The following is an 8,338-nucleotide window of genomic DNA, read 5'->3' on the forward strand; positions in this document are numbered from 1 at the left end:
GGGCATTTAATTTAGAATAAGAGAAACGGTTTCATATTAAATGAGAAAAGTAACTCCCAAATAAATGGCATTGAGAGTGTGGAGAGGAAATTAAAAAACTTACATATGTGGCACAATCTAGACCACTCTTTGCATATAGATTGAAAATCTTAAATCTGGAGCTTAATCTCAACCCTTCTTTATATGTTAAAAATGTAGACTCAAAAACTTAAATCTAGACCGTCCTTTATGTGTTCCAAATATAGATAACCGTCCATATGGAAAAATACCATTGTCCCTTATAATATAGATTAATAATATTAATTGTAGAATTGTATATCTACTATGCCTAGGCCTTCTTATATAGACTTCAAGGGTTCTAAATATAATTAGGACTAGAAAAGGAAATCAAAGAAATTAGGAAATAAATCTTAAACAAAGAAATAACCAAGAACTAATAAAAGGAAATTCTAATAAGAACTATAATAGGAAATATAGAACCAATGAGTAGGATGTCCTACATCAGTATGATTAGCAAAAGCAGAGAACCCCAATAATAACTGTTCAAATGCAATGCACAACTAGTATTATATCAACAACCTAAACACTCAATCACATCTCTCACACCACGTTAAGAGTTGCGCTTACCTCCTCTCTCATCGGCCGGTGAACAAAACCCTCGCTCCTGATTGGCTGAAAAACAAGTTAGCCCCCTTACATTTCGTAAATGTTAATCCACAACCTAAACACCCAATCACATCTAACACCACGTTGAGAGTTGCGCTTACCTCCCCTCTCATTGGCCAGTGAACAAAACCCTCGCTCCTGATTGGCTGAAAAACAAGTTAGTCCCCTTACATTTCGTAACCGTTAATTTTTAATAGAATTTGCTCGATCTGACGCTCCAGACCGAGCGATAGCTTAGCAGAATTCTTACACCGTGTTTACATGATTTTAATAAAATCTGGAACTTCGGATTGGCTGCAAATAAAATGCCATATATATCGGATGCTAAAATATCTATAAAAATCTTTGGGGAAAAAACGAAAAAAAAAAAGAAGAAGATCTTTCAAAAAGATCCGATAACTTCCATATTTTAAAAAAATCAACGTAAATAGATTTTTACGTTGAATATATAGTTCGCATAAATTAAAAATAGTTTCGCTGAAAATATCTTTTTGTCGTTAAATTAGGCATAATATAAATTTATTTTTATTTCTTAGAAAAAGTCTTGTTAATTTCCGTATTTGATTTTTTATGTTCAATTCTTAACTTAAAAAAAAATATTTAATTAATCTAAATATGTGTATATTTAAGACGCCATGGATTATTTTTTAGGATATTTTGATTTTTATACGGAAAAATCTTTAAAACATCTTATTAATTTTCATATTTTAGAGAAAATCACTTACCACACGGTTGCCTTTTTATAGATACCAAGATCTTTTAAGATATCCTTGGCATGTAACAAAATCTTACCAAGATCTTATTAATTTTCAAAACTTTTATTACTTACCATACGGTCTGTTAGCACAACATCCGGTTCGTGACTCAGTGTTATATACGGCATCTTAAACCTTGTTATACACGACAGTTTCTCTAATTAGAGTTTGGATGTTTTTGGTATTATTGTATATTAGCAAATTGTCTCACTGTACATATATATCTATGTATGTCGAGTCCTGTGTAACTCTCAAGTTATAAAGTTATAAAAGAAGTTCTGTTAAACCGTCTTCTTGTCTCTCTTCTCTTCTTACTCTAAACCTAAATAACATTTACCCTAACCTAACAAGTTCTGTTTTGGTATCAGCCCTTCTCGATCCTAAACCATGTCAACAGAGTCTTCCACCATGTCTTCAACAATGTCCTCAACTGTTTCTGTTGTTATCAACTCTACCTTTTCTTCTCTACAATCCTCTGCAATGTCGTCCATTCAGTTTTCTCAACCTCATCATCTGATTACTGTCAAGCTTGACGAAACCAATTACCCTTTATGGCGTGCCCAATTTTTGCCCTATCTTCAAGGATATGATTTGGATGGTCATGTCACTGGTGAAACTCCTTGTCCTACAGCTACACTTGCGGAAGATTTACCAAATCCAGTGTTTCTTACATGGAGAAAACAAGACAAAATCTTGGTTAGTTGGCTGTTTTCATCTCTTACTCTAGATGTTCTTCGTCATGTGCATCGACTAACTACATCAAAGGAAATCTGGTCCTCTCTTGAGTCTCTTTATTGTTCCAAGTCCGATGCTCAAATCCATCACCTACACTGTGAATTACGTGCTTTAAAAAAAGGCTCTCAATCCATGCGTGCATACATCGATCGTGCTCGAGATCTTGTCGACAGTCTTGCTGCTGCAAATACGGTTGTTACTGATAAGGAATCTCGTCATTGTTTACTTGCTGGGTTAGATAGTTCCTATGATGCTATTGTGACTTCTTTAACTACTACCATGAGTTCATTGACTGTGGAAGACTTCCTCACTTTTCTCCTTACCTTTGAGTTGTGTGTCGAGCAACAAAACAAGACACTGAACTCCCAGCCAGTTGCAAACGTTGTTTCCCCATCTCGTTTTAATGCACCAAGCTCGTCTCACCCCTCTTCAACACAACATGTTGCTCCACCTGCTCCGTCTCGCTTTCCTGTTTCCAACCGGCTTCAAACCCAACGTAGTGCTATTCCCTGCCAACTTTGTGGACGTAAAAATCATGAGGCTCCAGAATGCTGGAATAGGTTTGATCGCAGTTTCCTTCTTCCTCGACGACAACCACCATCATCTGCACCTCGTGCATATACTGCATATGGACCTGGTTTACTTCCTTCCCCTCCGTGGACTCCTGACAGTGGTGCTACAGATCATATCACCAATGATATCTCTCATCTTCAATTTTCTACTGAATACACGGGACCGCATCAGATTCAGATGGGTAATGGTTCCTCTATTCCGATTTCTAGTGTTGGAACATCTATTTTAGGAACTCCAAATCGTAAGTTACAACTGCGTAATGTTCTTTTTGCTCCGCAAATATCTCACAATCTCTTATTTGTTTCTCGTCTCACCAATGATAATAATGTTCTATTTGAATTTCATCCGAATTTTTGTCTTGTGAAGGATCGATGTACCAGGAAGGTTCTTCTTCGCGGCAGTAGTAAAGGTGGTCTCTATCATCTTGATGACTCGTATCAATCTTCTAAAGTTTCCGTAGGAAAAGGTGCTAAAGTTTGCGTAGGAGAACGTGCTAGTTTACAAGATTGGAACTCTATATTGGGACATCCAATGATGCGTACAGTTCGTAGAGTCGTATCTCAGTTTTCTCTTCCAGTTTCAACCCATACTATCAGTTTTTGTTCGGCTTGTCATGAACATAGGAGTCATAATTTACCTTTCAATTCTAGTAAAAACTACGTATTCAAATCCATTAGATTTAATTATTTCCGATGTATGGGGACCTTCTCATATTTTATCTAATGAAGGATACAGATATTATATCATTTTTATTGATGCGTTTAGTCGATTTACTTGGATGTTTCCTATGTCTTATAAATCTGATGTCTTCTCTATATTATTTTTGTTTCAAAAGCATGTTGAAAATCTTTTTGATCGAAAAAATCAAAAAATTTCAATCTGATAATGCTCTCGAGTATCGAAAACTTACTCCGCATCTTCAAAAACTTGGCATCTTCCATCGTTTTTCATGCCCACATACTTCTGAACAAAATGGTTTAGTAGAACGTCGTCATCGTCATATTCGTGAAACTGGTCTTACGATTCTAAATATGGCTTCTGTACCATATTCTTATTGGTATGATTCCTTTTACACTGCTTGTTATCTAATGAATCGTGTTCCTTCGACTTTTATTAATAACTCTTCTCCATATGAAGCTCTTTTTGGAATTCCACCAGACTATACTTTTCTTCGTGTGTTTGGATGTCTATGTTTTCCTTACTTACGTCCGTATAGGTCTCATAAAATGGAACCTCTTTTTTTTTCATGTGTTTTTATTGGCTATAGTCCGTCTCAAAAGGGTTACAAATGTCTTCATATTCCTACTGGTAGAATATATGTCAGTCGTCATGTTGTTTTTGATGAGACTACCTATCCATTTGTTGCTGCGTCGTCACCTTCTCAGGTACATCCTCTTTCACATACTTATGTATCTTTACCACCTGTATTCCCCACCACTTCTACACATCCGACAACACCTGCCCAAGAATCTTCGTATCCACCTGCTACTACAGCTCCAGCTCCACGTCTGACAACACCTCCACCTACTTCAGAACAGCCTACTGCACCTGCTTCAGAACACCCGACAACATCTGCCCAAGAATTTTCGTCTGCACCTGTTTCTAATACAGCTCCAGCTTCGCGTTTACTACTGTCAGCTCCTGCTACGGAATTCTCTTCTTCACCAGCTACTTTCCCAGTACAGTCAACGGTCTCTTCACCTGCTACAGCACCAGTTCCAAATCTCCTCTCGACATCACCTACTTCTAATCAGACATCATCTATCTCTAATTCGGCAACATCTAGTCCTAGTCTGATATCACTTGCTCCCGTTACAGCTGAAGTTCCTGCTCTTGGGACACATACAATGGTTACTAGAGCAATGGATGGCATTTTAAAACCAAATTCTAAATATGCATTTGTATGTGATTCGCTTCTTGAACCAACTTGTATTTCACAGGTTCATAAATATCCACAATGGCGTACATCATCAGATGACGAGATAAATGCATTGCTTCGAAACGGTACCTGGTCACTCGTTCCATATCATCCATCTATGAACGTTATTGGATGCAAATGGGTTTTTCGTATCAAACGAAATCCTGATGGTACAATTGCACGTCGCAAATCTCGCTTGGTTGCAAAAGGCTACAATCAACAAGAGGGAATCGATTACTATGAAACGTTTAGTCCGGTTGTTAAACCATGTACTATACGTATTATTATTACATTGGCTTTATCTTCCAATTTGCATATTCATCAACTTGATGTGCAAAATGCGTTTTTACATGGACAACTTGAAGAAGAAGTATACATGAAGCAGCCTTTAGGTTATGTGGACTCTCGATTTCCTACGCATGTTTGTAAATTACATCGTTCTCTCTATGGACTTAAACAGGCTCCTCGTGCGTGGTACCACAGACTTGGTACTTTCTTGGTCCAAATTGGATTTCTCACTTCAAAGTGTGACTCATCTCTGTCCATTCACAATGGTACCTATGGTACTATTTATTTGCTGGTCTATGTGGATGACATCATAGTTACTGGTTCAAGTACCACAAGTATTACTTATATTCTCAATCGTTTACAAAAGGAATTTGCAATTAAAGATCTAGGTTCCTTGTCTTATTTTCTTGGTTTATTTCTTTCTCAACAACGCTACGCTCATGATCTTCTTGTGCGAGCAAAAATGGATGGAGTTAAACCAATTCAAACTCCACTTAGTACTTCTGGTGATATGTCTTCCGATCGTAGTACCTTATTATCTGATGCTACTGAATATCGTAGTATTGTTGGAGCTTTGCAGTATCTAACATTTACTCGTCCAGATCTTGCATATGTTGCCAACAAGGTATGTCAGTTTATGCATGCTCCTACCGAGTTTCATTGGAGTTTGGTTAAAAGAATACTTCGTTATCTCAAAAATACAACTACTTTTGGTATACTTCTTCGGCCATCACCTTCGCTCCAGTTATCTTTTAGTGCGCACACTGATTCTGATTGGGCAGGTTCTCTTGATGATCGTCGTTCTACTAGTGGTTATTGTGTTTATTTGGGTGGTAATATTATCTCTTGGAGTGCTCGTAAACAGAAAACGGTATCTCGTTCTAGTACTGAAGATGAATATCGAGGACTTGCAATTGCTACTGCTGAAATTATGTGGATTCAATCACTTATTTCGGAGCTTCGTATATCTACTAGTTCCCCTCCTATTTTATGGTGTGACAATCTTGGAGCGACTTATCTTACTGTCAATCCTATATTTTATGCACGAATGAAACATATTGAAATTGATTATCATTTTGTTCGTGATCAAGTTACTTCCAAGCTTCTTGATGTTCGTTTTATATCATCTAAAGATCAAATTGCGGATATATTCACAAAACCGCTTTCTAAAGATCGGTTTTCTCTTTTACGGTTCAAGCTTACGGTTCAGGATAACCCGTTACTCTTGCGCGAGGGTGTTAGCACAACATCCAGTTCGTGACTCAGTGTTATACACGGCATCTTAAACCTTGATGTACACGGCAGTTTCTCTAATTAGAGTTTGGATGTTTTTGGTATTATTGTATATTAGGAAATTGTCTCACTGTATATATATATGTATGCCGAGTCCTATGTAACTCTCAAGTTATAAAGTTCTGTTAAACCGTCTTCTTGTCTCTCTTTTCTTCTTACTCTAAACCTAAATAACCTTTACCCTAAACTAACAAGTTTTGTTTCGGTCTATGCCCATTGGATATATTTTTGCTAACAAATCTTGGAACTGCTAGAAAAAATATTCGTCCATATTTAGATGAAGCCAAATATAGTTGTTGATCCAAGAAACTTAGTGAAAGAATAGGAGAAATTTCTTAGTATCCAAGTTACCGAGTTATATATAAATGATACAAGGATACTTGGATAGCTGGATCGGAATTTTTGGTTGGTGCCTCTTGGACATTCTAGCAAAAGTCCGAGGCTAGGTTTAGGTTTTCGTTTTTTCCTAGGTTTTCGATGTTATGTTTCCATTAGTTTTCTTAAACACATCTCTCTGATGCTTCTTTTTCTTACAGAGTGATCTGATGTTTCTCTTTCTTATATACACAGTGACGTTTCTCTCTTTGTAAAGCAACACCATCTAACAGAGGTGGAAGTGACGGGATAAATAACGTGGGAGAATTTTTTTATTGTAAGCTCTATTAACCATCGTTAGTCTATTATTCGTCTTTCAATCTGTCATTTGAATCATTTTACAGACAAAGGTTTTTTTTTTTTTTGGAACGAAAACCCACACTTGATGAGTTTGCCGTCAGGATTGCTCGCCCGATATGTCTTTACGTTTTTGTTGAATGGAAAACATCATGAATTGACGTCATCTTTAATTTTGCATTTTTTGTAGGGTTTGTGATGCGAATCAGGTCCAGTTGCGGTCTGGGATTCTTGGTATATATTTTTAGCTGGGCTGTCTTATCCTGGCTACTACTGCTAAACTGCTAACCATGTTCTCTCGAACTTCTTGGTTATTGGGATTTAGCAGAAGTTTCCAGGGAGGGACAACTTAGTGGCCATCACATATTAAAAATTAAGGAGTCGTTCGAAAGAGCTGTAGCGATTTTTGTTCACTGCTGTTTGTAGTTAACGCATGAGAGAAAACAATCTTCACCTAAGTTGTGCCATACCATTTTAAGGTACTTATACAATCCAAAGAAAGAAAGATATAAACAATCTTTAAACAAAACAATCTTCACATGTATGACTATTGCTGATATACGTGTACCTAACACCTGTGAATGTGATGAAAAACAATGAGCAAAAGAAAATTTTATTTTCATGTTAACTTTTACAGCTTGTTGTTGTGTTACTATGAAGTGTTGATATACGTGTACCTAACACCTGTGAATGTGATGAAAAACAATGAGCAAAAGAAAATTTTATTTTCATGTTAACTTTTACTGATGAATATAACTGGGTATGGTCCTAATCAGTTTGTTGTTGTGTTACTATGAAGTGTTGGTTCAACTATGGGAAAGGAATAACTTTAACGAATGTAAATACAGAAAAATATTGTTGCATTCAACCATGTCAGGTTTGTCTCGAGTTTCTATCTTAATACTACGGTAATTATACTATTTGCTAGCCGGCACGATCTTTTGGTTTTGGAGCATCAATACATTGTTGCATTGTCTTTAACAGAATCGGTGAAGAGTTTGACAGATTCTGAGCTCAACTTAAGTAGGATTATTATTATTATTATTATTATTATTATTATTTATTTATTTTTGAAGCAAAGTGGGAATTATAGGATTGCTAAATACAGTGCACAAATGCTCATTGCCTTATCTTTGCTCATTTGCCTTCTTGGTAGATAAGATCTGTTAATCCAAGAATTTCTGAATGAACATTTCTCTGTTCTGAGGCTCCAACCACCTATATAACTCTTATGTACTCGCTCAAGTGAAATGTACCCATACCGACTATTGCTCAAACTGCGGTCCTCATGTAAGTGGTATATTTGTTAGTTTGTAATAGCAGTATATCAATATATACTTGACTTTGATATTGCGCAACAAGGCCCTAATTTTCTTAGTTACCGCGGTTCCTGTTGTTAATGTTTATTTCTTAATTTCGAATTCTGATAATTTTTTAA

The sequence above is a fragment of the Papaver somniferum genome, chromosome 7, assembly GCF_003573695.1.
Source record: "Papaver somniferum cultivar HN1 chromosome 7, ASM357369v1, whole genome shotgun sequence".
Classification (NCBI taxonomy): domain Eukaryota; kingdom Viridiplantae; phylum Streptophyta; class Magnoliopsida; order Ranunculales; family Papaveraceae; genus Papaver; species Papaver somniferum.